This window comes from Balaenoptera acutorostrata, chromosome 5 (genome assembly GCF_949987535.1).
Source record: "Balaenoptera acutorostrata chromosome 5, mBalAcu1.1, whole genome shotgun sequence".
NCBI lineage: Eukaryota > Metazoa > Chordata > Mammalia > Artiodactyla > Balaenopteridae > Balaenoptera > Balaenoptera acutorostrata.
Window position 1 is genome coordinate 99,541,562 of NC_080068.1, and position 17,082 is coordinate 99,558,643.

Here is a 17,082-nt window from a genome sequence, read left to right on the forward strand (position 1 = left end):
GTGAATGAAGCTGCCATAAACCTTCTTTCACAAGTCCTTTTGTGGAGAGATGTTTTCATTTCCTTCAGGAAAATGCCTTGGAATGTCACTTTACAAAAGAAAATGTACAAGTGCCCAATAAGCACATATAAAGATATTCAACATCATTATTCATAAAAGAGATGCAAATTAAAATCATTATGAGATATCACTACATCTTACTAGGATGTCTACATTTTACAAATACTCTCTTTGAACAGGCCAATGAATCTGGAAAGAGCATTTTTAAATTTTTTAATGCTTTTGTTAAGAAAGTTGTGAAACATACAAAGGGAGCAAGAAAAGTGTAATGAACTACCATGTACCATCCCACAAATTCAACAATGATCAACATTTTGCCATAATTACCCTGTGTCATTTTTCAACAACAACCAATTCTCCAACACTACTGGGTGACCTATAATTCAATTCTGACACTAACTCCTGGGAGTTAGCACAGACCTCACAATTCTAGGGCTCAGTCCCTTGGGACTGCCTCCACTTCACATGCCAGCTGCAAATGGGGTCCCAGGTTATGTGCACTTCTGCCTAGCTGACTGCAGGTTCAGGGGTTCCCATGCTAGCCCCCATCAGGTTTGATAATTCACCAAAATGACAAACAGAACTCAGGAAAGTGCCTTACTTACAATTGCCATTTTATTATAATGAATACAGCCCAGCAACAGCCAAATGGAAGAGAGATATGGGATGAATTGTAGGGGAGAGGGGTGGTACAGAGTTTCCCTGTCTGCTCCAGGTGTGCCACCCTCCTAGCATATCACCATGTTCACCAACCTGGAAGCTTCCCTAAACCCTGATGTTTTGGGTTTTCACATGGGATTTCATTATAGAAACATGACTGACCAAATCATTGGCCATTGGTAATTGAACTCAATATTCAACCCTTTCCCCTCCCCAAAGTTCGAGGGTGGAGCCAAAGTTCTAACTCTCTAATCAGAGGGTTGGTTCTTCAGGTGACTCACCCCCATCCTGAAGCTATCTAGGGCATCACCATGAATCACCTCATTAGCATAAGCTCAGGTGTGGTTGAAAGGAGCTCTTTATGAAAACAAAAAACAGTCCCATCACTCAGGAAATTCCAAGAGTTTAGGAGCTCAGTGCCAGTAACAGGGGACAAAGACTCTAGATATATTTTTATTATACCACACAACCCAACTATGCCTTATTGTATGTCTATCAATTTTTCTACTTATTTCTTTTGCTGTAGTATTTTAAAGAAAAGCCTTTAAAATTTTTTTTTTTATTTTTTATCTTTTTAACATCTTTATTGGAGTATAATTGCTTTCCATTGTTGTGTTAGTTGCTGCTGTATGTATACATATATCCCCATATCCCCTCCCTCTTGCATCTCCCTCCCATCCTCCTTATCCCACCCCTCTATGTGGTCACAAAGCACCAACCTGATCTCCCTGTGCTATGCGGCTGCTTCCTACTAGCTATCTATTTTACATTTGGTAGTGTATATATGTCCATGCCACTCTCTCACTTAGTCTCAGCTTACCCTTCCCCCTCCCCGTCCTCAAGCCCATACTCTATGTCTGCATCTTTATTCCTGTCCTGCCCTTAGGTTCGTCAGAAACTTTAAAAAATTTTTTTAGATTCCATATATATGTGTTAGCATACAATATTTTTTTTCCTCTTTCTGACTTACTTCACTCTGTATGACAGACTCTAGGTCCATCCACCTCACTACAAATAACTAAATTTCATTTCTTTTTATGGCTAAGTAATATTCCATTGTATATATGTGCCACATCTTCTTTATGCATTCAGCTGTTGATGGACACTTAGGTTGCTTCCATGTGCTCGCTATTGTAAATAGAGCTGCAATGAACATTGTAGTACATGACTCTTTTTGAATTATGGTTTTCTCAGGGTATATGCCAAGTAGTGGGATTGCTGGGTCATATGGTAGTTCTATTTTAAGTTTTTTAAGGAACCTCCATACTGTTCTCCATAGTGGCCGTATCAATTGACATTCCCACCAACAGTGCAAGAGGGTTGGCTTTTCTCCACAACCTCTCCAGAATTTATTGTTTGTAGATTTTTTGATGATGGCCATTCTGACTGGTATGAGGTGATACCTAATTGTAGTTTTGATTTGCATTTCTCTAATGATTAGTGATGTTGAGCATTCTTTCATGTGTTTGTTGGCAATCTGTATATCTTCTTTGTAGAAATGTCTATTTAGGTCTTCTGCCCATTTTTGGAATGGGTTGTTTTTTTTCTTGATATTGAGCTGCATGAACTGCTTGTATATTTTGGAGATTAATCCTTTGTCAATTGCTTCATTTGCAAATATTTTCTCCAAGTCTGAGGGTTGTCTTTTCGTCTTATTTATGGTTTCCTTTGCTGTGCAAAAGCTTTTAAGTTTCATTAGGTCCCATTTGTTTATTTTTGTTTTTATTTCCATTTCTCTAGGAGGTGGGTCCAAAAAGGATCTTGCTGTGATTTATGTCATAGAGTGTTCTGCCTGTTTTCCTCTAAGAGTTTTATAGTGTCTGTCCTTACATTTAGGTCTTTAATCCATTTTGAGTTTATTTTTGTGTATGGTGTTAGGAAGTGTTCTAATTTCATTCTTTTACATGTAGCTGTTCAGTTTTCCCAGCACCACTTATTGAAGAGGCTGTCTTTTCTCCATTGTATATTCTTGCCTCCTTTATCAAAGATAAGTTGACCATATGTGCGTGGGTTTATCGCTGGGCTTTCTATCCTGTTCCCCTGATCTATAGTTCTGTTTTTGTGCCAGTACCCTACTGTCTTGATTACTGTAGCTTTGTAGTATATTCTGAAGTCAGGGAGCCTGATTCCTCCATATCCGTTTTTCTTTCTCAAGATTGCTTTGGCTATTCGGGGTCTTTTGTGTTTCCATACAAATTGTGAAATTTTTTGTTCTAGTTCTGTGAAAAATGCCATTGGTAGCTTGATGGGGACTGCACTGAATCTGTAGATTGCTTTGGAAAGTATAACCATTTTCACAGTGTTGATTCTTCCAAACCAAGAACATGGTATATCTCTTCATCTGTTTGTATCATCTTTAATTTCTTTCATCAGTGTCTTATAGTTATCTGCATACAAGTCTTTTGTCTCCTTAGGTAGGTTTATTCCTGGTATTTTATTCTTTTTGTTGCAATGGTAAATGGGAGTGTTTCCTTAATTTCTCTTTCAGATTTTTCATCATTAGTGTATAGGGGTGCAAGAGATTTAAACTCTGCAAGCCAGAAGGGAGTGGCAGGATATATTTAAAGTGATGAAAGGGAAAAACCTACAACCAAGATTACTCTACCCAGCAAGAATCTCATTCAGATTCGATGGAGAAATTAAAACCCTTACAGACAAGCAAAAGCTAAGAGAATTCAGTGCCACCAAACCAGCTTTACAACAAATGATAAAGGAACTTCTCTAGGCAGGAAACACAAGAGAAGGAAAAGACCGACAATAACAAACCCAAAACAATTAAGAAAATGGTAATAGGAACATACATATCGATAATTACCTTAAATGTAAATGGATTAAATGCTGCAACCAAAAGACATAGACTGGCTGAATGGATACAAAAACAAGACCCGTATATATGCTGTCTACAAGAGACCCATTTCAGACCTAGGGACACATACAGGCTGAAAGTGAGGGGATGGAAAAATATATTCCATGCAAATGAAAATCAAAAGAAAACTGGAGTAGCAATTCTCATATCAGACAAAATAGACTTTAAAATAAAGACTATTACAAGAGACAAAGAAGGACACTACATAATGATCAAGGGATCAATCCAAGAAGAAAATATAACAATTGTAAATATTTATGCACATAACATAGGAGCACCTCAATACATAAGGCAAATGCTAACAGCCATAACAGGGGAAATCAACAGTAACACAATCATAGTAGGGGACTTTAACACCCCACTTTCACCAATGGACAGATCAACCAAAATGAAAATAAGGAAACCAAGCTTTAAATGACACATTAGGCCAGATGGACTTAATTGATATTTATAGGACATTCCATCCCAAAACAACAGAATACACTTTCTTCTCAAGTGCTCATGGAACATTCTCCAGGATAGATCATATCTTGGGTCACAAATCAAGCCTTGGTAAATTTATGAAAATTGAAATCATATCAAGTATCTTTTCCGACCACAATGCTATGAGACTAGATATCAATTACAGGAAAAAAACTGTAAAAAATACAAACACGTGGAGGCTAAACAATATGCTACTAACTAACCAAGAGATCACTGAAGAAATCCAAGAGGAAATAAAAAAATACCTAGAAACAAATGACAATGAAAACACAATGCCCCAAAACCTATGGGATGCAGCAAAAGCAGTTCTAAGAGGGAAGTTTATAGCAATACAATCCTACCTCAAGAATCAAGAAAAATCTCAAATAAACAACCTAAACTTACACCTAAAGCAATTAGAGAAAGGAGAACAAAAATCCCCAAAGTTATCAGAAGTAAAGAAAATCCTTTACATCACATTATTCTACCCTTAAATAAGGACATTTCACACATAACGAAAATACTATTTTCATACCTAACAAACAATAACTTCATATTATCTAATACTTTCTCCATACTCAGATTTCCCTAATCATCTCAAAAATATCTTTACATTAGGTTTATACATTTCATTTGGTTGTAATATATTTTTAAGACTTTTTTTATTCTAGAGAGTCCCATGCTCTCCTTTCTTTCCCATGTCATTGACTTATTAAAGAAACCAGATCAGAGAAAGACAAATATCATATGATATCACTTATATGTAGTATCTAAAAAAATGATACAAGTGAACTTATTTATGAAACAGCAATAGAGTCACAGACATAGAAAACAAAATTATGATAACCAAAGGGGAAAGTGGAGGGGCAGGGAAGGAGACATAAGTTAGGAGTTTGGGGGATTAACAGATAGACACTACTATATATAAACAGATAAACAATAAGGACCTACTTATAGCACAGGGAACTATATTCAATATCTTGTAATAACCTATAATGGAAAAGAATCTGAAAAAGAATATATATGTGGATAACTGAATCACTTTGATGTACACCTGAAATTAGCACAAAATTGTAAATCAACTATACTTCAATGAAAAAAAGAAAAAGAAACCATATCAGCTGCCCAAAGAATCCACATTATGATTGTTTCCTGATAGTATAATTTTCCTTGTTCCTCCAGTGCTGTCTCTTTTAAACAAGAATTTAGATCTAAAAGGCTTAGGTTCATGTGCAGCACTTCATAGGTGGTACCACTTATTTTGAAAAGCTGTTGTGCGTGGTTGTTTTTTTTTTTTTTTTAATGTCTACCATGTCTTCAGCTCTGGGAGTTGCGAAAGTAAATACCATATGTCATAGTTTTGCCATTAAAGATCTTACAGCCTCATAGGAGAGAAAGGCATGTAAACCAATCAATATAACAGTATAAGGGCCATGGAGGATTTGGGTGGGGTTATAAATTCTGAAGGGGCATCAAGGCTACACAAGGAAGTGATAAATGAGCTGGCTCTGGAGAACAAGTAGGGTCTACCAAACAAAGGAGGAAGAGTGGAGATGGGCATGCTGAGCCAAGGACCTGCACCTCTAAAGGCAGAGACACATAAATATACTGAAACAGGTTGTGCAGGGCCTTTGATGCTAAATCAAGGAATTTGGACTTTGTCTTTTGATCAATGGCTTGTCTTCCAAGTCTGGGAAAGATTTTAATTGAGGGAGATTTTCAGCCCTGTGTGTAGTCTTTAGCACCTTAGCATGAAAAGTTATTCCAAAAATCGCCCCCCCAACCTAAAGTGGAATCCATAAGTCCTGTTCTGATTCCTCAGCATGTGGCCCCAGACAAAAGCTTAACATTTGGTGTTTTAGAAGTTCTGATGCCATGTTTACTCTGCCCTTTGCCCCATTAAGTGACCTTTGTAACCATGGCAACAGTTTAGGTTTCTCCATCCAGCAGCATAGAAAGAACAGATATATTGTTCTGTGAACTATGCAGATAATAGTACCTTCCTTTTCCTGCACTGCTCAGTGATGCTAATCAAGTCGTAGTGGCAGCAAATAGTCCCAGCTGCCTCTTCTTCAGGCACTTTTTGCATATTAATGATTGCAAGAGTAATTGTGGTACATGCTCAGAGGAACCAATAAATAAAAGGCAGGCCCGCACCCACACCTCTGGAAAACTGTGAAAGCAGCTCAAAGAAAGAAACTGAATGGAAGTGCTAGAGCAGAGACAAGACAATCATCTGTTGCTTCACTACAAAGTTGTGGCTCCCAATTCACTCTTCTTGGCTGCACACAGAGGCCAGAACCCAGATGGAAGAACTTTACAAAATACTGCTTTCCAGCCCCTACCCATATACATTTCCATCAAGGTGGGACTTCAGCACTAATTTTTCAAAATTCACAGGAGATTCTAATGCAACTGAGTTTGCAAGTGTAGGAGAGGGGAAAAAACAAACAAACAACTTTCCTTTACCATATCAGGTTCAGTGTCTGGGGTCTGTGAATTAAACTGACAAAAAACAGATTAACAGGAGAAAAAGTTAATTTTAGGTGTATATGTTTTAGGCTTCAAAGAAGAGAAGTGAAAACCCCAAAGACGTGGTTGGACCCAGGGGCATATATACCATTTTAACAAAAAGTAATAAAGAGTGAAGAAGAGACTAGACAATGGAAAAGGGAGCTTCTGGAGAGAGGGTAAGTTGTGGGAAGAGTAAATAAGAGTTGTTTGGTAAGTTTTGTTATGTAGACTCAAGTCCTCTTAGGTGATAAGAGTTGTCTCCTGAGTCTGTTTCCTCTTCCTGGATAATAGAGGACAACTTTACAAATGTAAATTTTCTTCACAAAAGGGAATTTTATGCCCTGCTTTTAGGCAGAAAGAGCAAGGCCAGAGAGCTTCCCCTGTGTTCACTGTTTCTTAATTGACCTTCAGCTCAAAATAATCCTAATGCCAAAGTGGCAAATTCGAAGATGGCATATTCTGATCCACTTCACAAACAACTGAGCAAAGGAAACTTAGATGGCCAGGCAGAGAGGGGATGGGCTAAATGTAAGACCAGGCATTAAACTTCACAGCAGCCTAGTAAGAGTTGGGAGAGGAGGTCTTGCTACTTTTGAACACAGTCCCCTAAATGGGTCATATTTAATTAGAGAGATGCAACTGCTATAACAGTAAAGAGTTCCTACAATACATAGTGAGGGCCACTGGGAGAGAATGAGCCTTACGTCACCGTGTTGCCCAGCATTGGTCAACAGACTGCATCAGGTAGCAAAGTAAGTATCTGCTAGCACCTACCTATAGAGGAGAGGCATGGAATCCATCTCTCTGAGCCCTCGGCATCAACAATCCTGGTACCCCTTAGTGGAGACATCTGGCCAGACATTCAGAGCTTGTTTGGAATTTTTAGCAGGAAATAAAGAGCATGTGCTCATATGAAAACAAATCATTAAATAACAAAAACAACCCAAGCTGCAATCCACCAGGGGTTTAGGGCACTCAGTGAGGAAACATTTACCAAGTGTAATAAGGGAGTGTGGAGTTCTGTTGGACTTCACTGAAGAAACAGGTATGTTGTTTTGCCAAAAGACTAAGGATACCACATGTTAGTATTATGAACTCCAACTTTGGGCTGTTTTCCCAGAACATAAACTCTTACCTACTCTCTTGTGTCCACCTACAAGGGTGGGATAGGGAGGGTGGGAGGGAGACACAAGAGGGAGGGGATATGGGGACATATGTATACGTATAGCTGATTCACTTTGTTATACAGCAGCAACTAACACAACAATGTAAAGCAATTATACTCCAATAAAGATGTTTTAAAAAAGTACATAAAAAAAGAGAAAAACTCATGGTGAATAATATTTGATTTTTTTAATCAATAAAGAAGTCAATATAAAGTTTTTCATGGAAAACAAATGTAAGAATTGTAAAAATAAATTCTTTATAAACTTAAAAATAAAAAAAGGAACTCTTACCTACTCTTTATCACTCAGTGCTCTAAAGAAGGGACTCGAAGTGAAGATTCAACCATAATAGAAATTTAGTTTCTTCTCCACTCCCCCACTAACACAACCAGTCTCTTTTTCTAGAACTCCTAGCATACATTTGGGTCCATGATTCTTTGCTTATTGATAAAATAAGTAGGTGTCAACAGAAACAATTGTTTGGGAAGTATCAGGAGGTATAGACAACTATTTACAGAGGCCAGTAAAAGTCACAGGTAAAGAAATCAATCAGTAAATATTACTGAACACCTTGTTTATACTTCTTTGCTCTTTGATTTTTTTCCAGGGCACATTTCACCATCTAACAAAATTCATTCATTTATTAAGCATACTTTTTCCTGTCTGTCTGCTCTTGTTAGAATATAAACTTCTTTGTGTCTGTGTTATGTGATTGTCCTAAGTCTTTGCTCAGTGCCTCATACCTAGTAAGCATTCAGAACTCATTATTGAATGAAATGCATGAATGAAAGGTGAATGGTACTGGGTTCCTGGAGATCACTTCACATTAACAAAATGGGCTAGGGCCTAATTTACAAATCCAAATTGCAGTTTATGAATTAATGCAACCTCTTCTGAATTAATAGGAAACAGCATAAGTTTGTCTAATGTAGGTCCGTTTAGAGAGCAGATCAACATTGGCAGTCAGCGTGGTGAGCCAAGAAGAAAACACAATACTCCAATGTCCTTTAAAGCTAGTTTCATCTAACTGGGTTCTGCAGACAGATTTTTTTTCCACTTTGGGAAAAAAAGACCATTGGAACCTATTTTACTTCATTTGCAAACTAACTCAGTGAAAGTATTATGATCTGTGATTATTGGAATAGCAATTTTAGAATTGAAGAAACAGAGTTACTTTAGGCTCTAGATTTTTAACTCCTTTAGAGCAGTGTCCTAGTTTTTTGGGGCTAGCACAGAGAAGGTGCTTTCATATATATATGAAATATTTTTTAAGTGGAACCAAATAACTTGTCCCCATTTCATAAATGGAAAGGTCAAGATGTGAACTAGGTCCATTCTCTTTCCACGGCCCAGGCTGATGATAATCTTGATTCCTAAAATTTTCTGAGTGTTATCTATGTGCCAGGCACTGTTCTAAATACTTTGTATTTTATAATTCAAGTTCCTGGAGAGAAGGAATTGAAGTCAAAGCTGCCTCCCTCCAGGGCATAGCTTATCTATGGGTTTTCATGTTCCTTAAATTGACTTTTGTGCATAGAAAACACTACACAGGAGTTGTTTTTTGCCTTAACTAATTCATATTCAACTTATTAAAGTTACAGAGTCACAGAAACTAGTTCTTCCTTAGGATTTTAGTTTCATCTAGTAAATTAATGCTTCCTTTATAAATCTAGGAAATTCTAGCAATCCTTTTATTTATTTCTACTAAGTAATGTTGACTTTTTAAATTTAATTTTTTTTGGAAAATTTTAAATATACACAAAAATTGAACGGATATAATATTAAATTCACAGGTACTCATCACTCAATTTCAACGATCATCAACTACTGGTCAATTTATTTCATCTATACTTCTACCCACTTCGCCCTCTCTTATTATTATGAGCTAATTCTTGTTGTATCATTTTGTCCATAATTATGTTAATATATATGTTAAAAAGGTAAAAATTCATACTCATAAGCACTTAGAATTTGAAATGTATTAAATATTGTAAACTTTATGGGTAAGAAGTCATACTTCATTAGTTTCATTTCTAACCTCTAATTAGTCATAAATTTAGGCATATTTTATCCACCAGTAGGAATGCTCTCATATGAATAATTTGTTCATGTTTCTTATTTATAAACTGCTATTAAAATCGAGCATGACCTTCTGGGGTTCCTGGGCACAGAAGCCTTTCTGTCCCCTGTTTCTTGTTTGTAGGGAACAGACTCCAGCCTCCTTGACCTTCCCTGGGTTCTAAAGGGCAGATTCGAACAGTTGCTAATCAGGGAAGGGAGGAGATGCAGAGACAGGGAGGAGCCTCCAAGAAACAATAGCGCCACCTTGGGGCAGAGTCCCGGTTCACCTCAAGTGATACACATAACATCTTTTGAGCTCTCTATAGAACTAAAAACCTTAATAAATGGAAGATGAAGCAATCCTCACTCCAGAGAGAAGGTCGTGGTATGATAGCCTTGAGAATCAGAGAAGCTCATCAGGAGACCACCTGAGGCCAGACCAAAGGAGTGCAAGCCCTGCACACACCCTAATCTTATCACCAACCCCACCCTTGAACCCTTGTTATGAAACTCATCAAATCCTAATGGATGGGGACACACCATTTTGAGAGGCATGAGTCCACTGTGTCCCCCTTTGCCTGGCAAAGCGATAAAGCTATTCCTTTCTACTTCACGCAGAACTCTGTCTCAGATTTGATTTGGCACCGGTGCACAGAAGCCGAGCTTTTTTTTTTTTTTTTTTTTTTAAATTTTATTTATTTATTTATTTATTTTTGGCTGTGCTGGATCTTCGGTTCGTGCGAGGGCTTTCTCCAGTTGCGGCAAGTGGGGGCCACCCCTCATCGCGGTGCGGGGACCGCTCTTCATCGCGGTGCGCGGGCCTTTCACTATCGCGGCCCCTCCCGTTGCGGGGCACAGGCTCCAGACGCGCAGGCTCAGCAGCTGTGGCTCACGGGCCCAGCTGCTCCGTGGCATGTGGGATCTTCCCAGACCAGGGCTCGAACCCGTGTCTCCCGCATTAGCAGGCAGATTCTCAACCACTGCGCCACCAGGGAAGCCCACAGAAGCCGAGCTTTTGGCATCACTATTAGTATTTGTATTGATTTAGAAGTTCTTTCTAAGTTTTGTGAATGTTTCAGTTTCTTTTGCTCTATAATAAACCATCTAAAACTCAAAATAAAAAGGTAAAAACTCTTTAAAAAACATAAACCCATTTCATTATTATACATAAACAAAATAGCAATAAATTACCAATATCAATTATCCAGTCATTAAGATTTCCAATTGTCTCATAAATATCATCTTTTAAAAAACATTTTGTTTGTCTGAATCAGAATTTAATAAGGTCTATATATTGCCATAGTTTAAGTGTGATAAGTTTATTTTAATCTATAGGTTATTTCTCTTTCTCTTTGGTTTATTTTGAAGAAAATGGCTCATTTGTCTCATAGTCCTTTCTTCACAGTTATGATAAAATTTACCTTTCACATAATTACTCAATTGCATTATTTCTCAAAGCAAATACAACAGTGACAAAATAACATTGCAGTAAGCAATACCATTACTTTTAAAAGTTTACATATATTTTTAGGGGGGCAGATCTTTTTGTCATTAAGGTTTATTCCACTAGGGATAAAAAGTCAAATTACTGTGTTGTACAATCACTTGGAATTCTTTTTCTCCTGTGGATTTGATACAAACTGGATGCACAGTAAAGTTCACCTATTTCATTTTACTTCCTGCTATTATATATTGATTTTTTAAAGTTAAATTTTATTTTAAATTATGTAAATTATTTGCATGATTTGAAAGTCAAATCTATAAAACCAATCCCTCATAGACACCCTTTTTTTTTTAAAACATCTTTATTGGAGTATAATTGCTTTACAATGTTGTTTTAGTTTCTGCTTTATAAAAAGGGAATCAGCTATACATATACATACATCCCCATATCCCCTCGCTCTTGTGCTTCCCTCCCACCCTCCATACCCTGCCCCTCTAGGTGGTCAAAAAGCAACGAGCTGAACTCCCTGTGCTATGCAGCTGCTTCCCACTAGCTATCTATTTTACATTTGGTAGTGTATATATGTCAATGCTACTCTCTCACTTTGTCCCAGCTTACCCTTCCCAACCCCCGTGTCCTCAAGTCCATTCTCTGTCTGTGTCTTTATTCCTGTCCTGCCCTTAGGTTCATCAAAACCATTTTTTTTTTTAGATTCCATATATATGTGTTAGCATATGATATTTGTTTTTCTCTTTCTGACTTACTTCACTCTGTATGACAGACTCTATGTCCATCCACCTCACTACAAATAACTCAATTTCATTTCTTTTTATGGCTGAGTAATATTCCATCATATATATGTGTGATATCTTCTTTATCCATTCATCTGTCGATGGATACTTAGGTTGCTTCCATGTCCTGGCTATTGTAAATAGTGCTGCAATGAATATTGTGGTACATGACTCTTTTTAAAGTATGGTTTTCTCAGGGTATATGCCCAGTAGTGGGATTGCTGGGTCATATGGTAGTTCTATTTTTAATTTGTTAAGGAACCTCCATACTGTTCTCCACAGTGGCTGTATCAATTTACATTCCCACCAACAGTCCAAGAGGGTTCCCTTTTCTCCACACCGTCTCCAGCATTTATTGTTTGTAGATTTTTGACGATGGCCATTCTGACTGGTGTGAGGTGATACCTCAGTGTAGTTTTGATTTGCATTTCTCTAATGATTAGTGACGTTGAGCATCCTTGCATGTGTTTGTTGGCAATCTCTATATCTTCTTTGGAGAAATGTCTATTTAGGTCTTCTGCCCATTTTTGGATTGGGTTGTTTGTTTTTGTGATATTGAACTGCATGAGCTACTTGCATATTTTGGAGATTAATCCTCTGTCACTTGCTTCATTTGCAAATATTTTCTCCCAGTTCTGAGGGTTGTCTTTTCATCTTGTTTATGGTTTCCTTTGCTGTGCAAAAGCTGTAAGTTTCATTAGGTCCCATTTGTTTATTTTTGCTTTCATTTCCATTTCTCTAGGAGGTGAGTCAAAAAGGATCTTGCTGTAATTTATGTCATAGAGTGTTCTGCCTGTGTTTTCCTTTAAGAGTTTTATAGTGTCAGGCCTTACATTTAGGTCTTTAATCCATTTTGAGTTTATTTTTGTGTATGGTGTTAGGGAGTGTTCTAATTTCATTCTTTTACATGTAGCTGTCCAGTTTTCCCAGCACCACTTATTGAAGAGGCTGTCTTTTCTCCATTGTACATTCTTGCTTCATTTATCAAAAATAAGGTGACCATATGTACATGGGTTTATCTCTGGGCTTTCTATTTTGTTCCACTGATCTATATTTCTGTTTTTGTGCCAGTACCATACTGTCTTGATTACTGTAGCTTTGTATGATAGGCTGAAGTCAGGGAGCCTGATTCCTCCAGCTCCATTTTGCTTTCTCAATATTGCTTTGGCTATTCGGAGTCTTTTGTGTGTCCATACAAACTGTAAAATTTTTTGTTCTAGTTCTGTGAAAAATGCCGTTGGTAGTTTGATGGGGATTGCATTGAATCTGTAGATTGCTTTGGGTAGTAGAGTCATTAGCACAATATTGATTCTTCCAATCCAAGAACATGATATATCTCTCCATCTGTTTGTATCATCTTTAATTTCGTTCATCAGTGCCTTATAGTTTTTTGCATACAGGTCATTTGTCTCCATAGGTAAATTTACTCCTAAGTATTTTATTATTTTTGTTGCCGTGGTAAATGAGACTGTTTCCTTAATTTCCCTTTCAGATTTTCATCGTTAGTGTATAAGAATGCAAGAGATTTCTGTGCATTAATTTTGTATCCTGATTCTTTACCAAATTCATTGATTAGCTCTAGTAGTTTTCTGGTAGCATCTTTAGGATTCTCTATGTATAGTACCATGTCATCTGCAAACAGTGATAGTTTTACTTCTTCTCTTCCAATTTGGATTCCTTTTTCTTCTCTGATTGCTGTGGCTAAAACTTCCAAAACTATGTTGATTAATAGTGGTGAGAGTGAGCAACCTTGTCTTGTTCCTTATCTTAGTGGAAATGGTTTCAGTTTTTCACCATTGAGAACAAAGTTGGCTGTGGATTTGACATATATGGCCTTTATTATGTTGAGGTAGGTTCCCTCTATGCCCACTTTCTGGAGACTTTTTATCATAAATGGGTGTTGCATTTTGTCAAAAGTTTTTCTGCATCTATTGAGATTATCATAGGGTTTTTATCCTTCAACTTGTTAATATTGTGTATCACATTGATTGATTTGCGTATATTGAAGAATCCTTGCATCCCTGGGATAAATCCCACTTGATCATGGTGTATGATCCTTTTCATGTGCTGTTGGATTCTGTTTGCTAGTATTTTATTGAGGATTTTTGCATCAGTATACAAAGATGCATATTGGCCTGTAGTTTTCTTTCTTGTGACATCTTTGTCTGGTTTTGGTATCAGGGTGATAGTGGGCTCATAGAATGAGTTTGGGAGTGTTCCTCTCTCTGCTCTATTTTGGAAGAGTTTGAGAAGGATAGGTATTAGCTCTTCTCTAATTGTGTGATAGAATTCACCTATGAAGCCATCTGGTCCTGGGCTTTTGTTTGTTAGAAGATTTTTAATCACAGTTTCAATTTCAATGCTTGTGATTGGTCTGTTCATATTTTCTATTTCTTCCTGGTTCAGTCTCGAAAGGTTGTACTTTTCTAAGAATTTGTCCATTTCTTCCAGGTTGTACATTTTTTTGGCATATGGTTGCTTGTAGTAGTCTCTCATGATCCTTTGTATTTCTACAATGTCAGTTGTTTCACCTCCTTTTTCATTTCTAATTCTGTTGATTTGAGTCTTCTCCCTTTTTTTCTTGATGAGTCTGGCTAATAGTTTATCAATTTTGTTTATCTTCTCAAAGAACCAGCTTTTAGTTCTATTGATGTTTGCTATCGTTTCCTTCGTTTGTGTTTCTTTTTTTTCTGATCTGATCTTTATAATTTCTTTCCTTCTGCTAACTTTAGGGTTTTTTTGTTCTTTCTCTAATTGTTTTAGGTATAAGGTTAGGTTGTTTATTTGAGATGTTTCTTGTTTCTTGAGGTAGGATTGTATTGTTCTAATCTTCCCTCTTAGAACTGCTTTTGCTGCATCCCATAGGTTTTGGGTTGTGTTTTCATTGTCATTTGTTTCTAGGTATTTTTTAATTTCCTCTTTGATTTCCTCAGTGATCTCTTGTTTATTTAATATTGTTATATTGTTGAGCCTCCATGTGTTTGTATTTTTTACAGTTTTTTTCCTGTAACTGATATCTAGTCTGATAGCATTGTGGTTGGAAAAGATAGTTGATACAATTTCAATTTTCTTAAATTTACCAAGGCTTGATTTGTGACCCAAGGAATGATCTATCTTGGAGAATATTCCATGAGCACCTGAGAAGAAAGTGTATTCTGTTGTTTTTGGATGGAATGTCCTATAAATGTCAATTAAGTCCATGTGGCCTAATGTGTCATTTAAAGCTTGTGTTTCCTTATTTACTTTCATTTTGGATGATCTGTCCATTGGTGAAAGTCGGGTGTTAAAGTCCCGTACTGTGATTGTGTTACTATCGATTTCCCCTGTTATGGCTGTCAGTATTTGTCTTATATATTTAGGTGCCCCTATGTTTGGTGTCTGTCTAGCAGTGGAGCTTGTTGGACATTGGGTGGAGCTGGGTCTTACTGTTGAGACAGAGATCTCTCAGAGAGTTCTCACCAATTGATATTATGTGGGTCCGGGTGGTCTCCGGTGGTCCATAATCCTGGACTCTGCTCTCCCACTTCAGAGGCTCAGGTTGAACACCTGACCAGAGCACCAAGACCCTGCCAGCCACATGGCTCAGAAGAAATGGAAGAAAAAAAAAAAAGGAACAGATAGAACCCCAAACCAAATGGTAAAAGCAAAACTAAACAGACAAAATCACACAAAGAAACATACACCCACACACTCAGAAAAAGAGAAAAGGAAAAAAAAATTTAAATAAAAAAAATAAATAGGGGCTTCCCTGGTGGCGCAGTGGTTGAGAGTCTGCCTGCTAGTGCAGGGGACATGGGTTCGAGCCCTGGTCTGGGAGGATCCCACATGCCGCGGAGCAACTGGGCCCGTGAGCCACAACTGCTGAGCCTGCGTGTCTGGAGCCTGTGCTCCTCAACAAGAGAGGCCACGATAGTGAGAGGCCGGCTCACCGCGATGAAGAGTGGCCCCCGCTTGCCACAACTAGAGGAAGCCCTTGCGCAAAAACGAAGACCCAACACAGCCAAATAAATAATAATTAAAGGTGCTAATAATTTTAAAAAAATAATAAAAATAAATAAATAAATAAATAAATAAATAAATAAATAAGGAAGAGAGCAAACAAACCAATAAACAAATCCACCAATGATAACAAGCACTAAAAACTGAACTAAGAGAAACATAAAACCAAAAACAAATCAGATGCAGAAAGCAAACCCCAAGTCTACAGTTGCTCCCAAAGTCCACCACCTCAATTTTGGGAACATTTGTTGTCTATTCCAGTATTCCACAGATGCAAGGTTTATCATGTTGATTGTGGGGATTTAATCCGCTGCTCCTGAGGCTGCACAGAGATATTTCCCTTTCTCTTTTTTGTTTGCACAGCTCCTGGAGTTCAACTTTGGTTTTGGCCCCGCCTCTGCTTGTAGGCCACCTTCAGGTGCCTGTTCCCTGCCCAGACAGGAGTGGGTTAAAGCAGTGGCTGATTAGGGCTCTCTTGCTCACTCAGGCCACGGAGAGAGAGGCGTGTGGTAGTCATAATTGGAATGTGGGGCAAGCCTCCAACAGCAGAGGCCAGCACAACATTGCAACAGCCTGAGATGTGCCGTGTGTTCTCCTGGGGAAGTTGTTCCTGGATCATGGGACCCAGGCAGTGGCGTGCTCTTCTGGTTCCCCAGGGAGTGTGGGTAGTGACCTGCACTTGCACACTGGATTCTTGGTGGCAGCAGCAGCGTTAGCATTCCATGCCCATCTCTGTGGTCTAAGCAGATAGCCACAGTTCACGCCCATCTCTGGAGCTCACTTAGGCAGTGCTCTGCCGTCTGTGGGCACACGAAGCAGGAATCCCCTCTCCTTGTGCACCCCAAAACAATGGTCTCCTGCCTCTGCGGCAGGTCCAAACATTTTCCCAGACTCCCTGCCAGCTAGCTGTGGCGCACTAGCCCCTTTCAGGCTGTCTTCACGCAGCCAACCCCAGTCCTCTCCCTGAAGTCTGACCTCTAAAGCCCAAGCCTCAACTCCCAGACCCCACCTGCCCCAGCAGGTGAGCAGACAAGTGTCTCAGGCTGGTGAGTGCTGGTA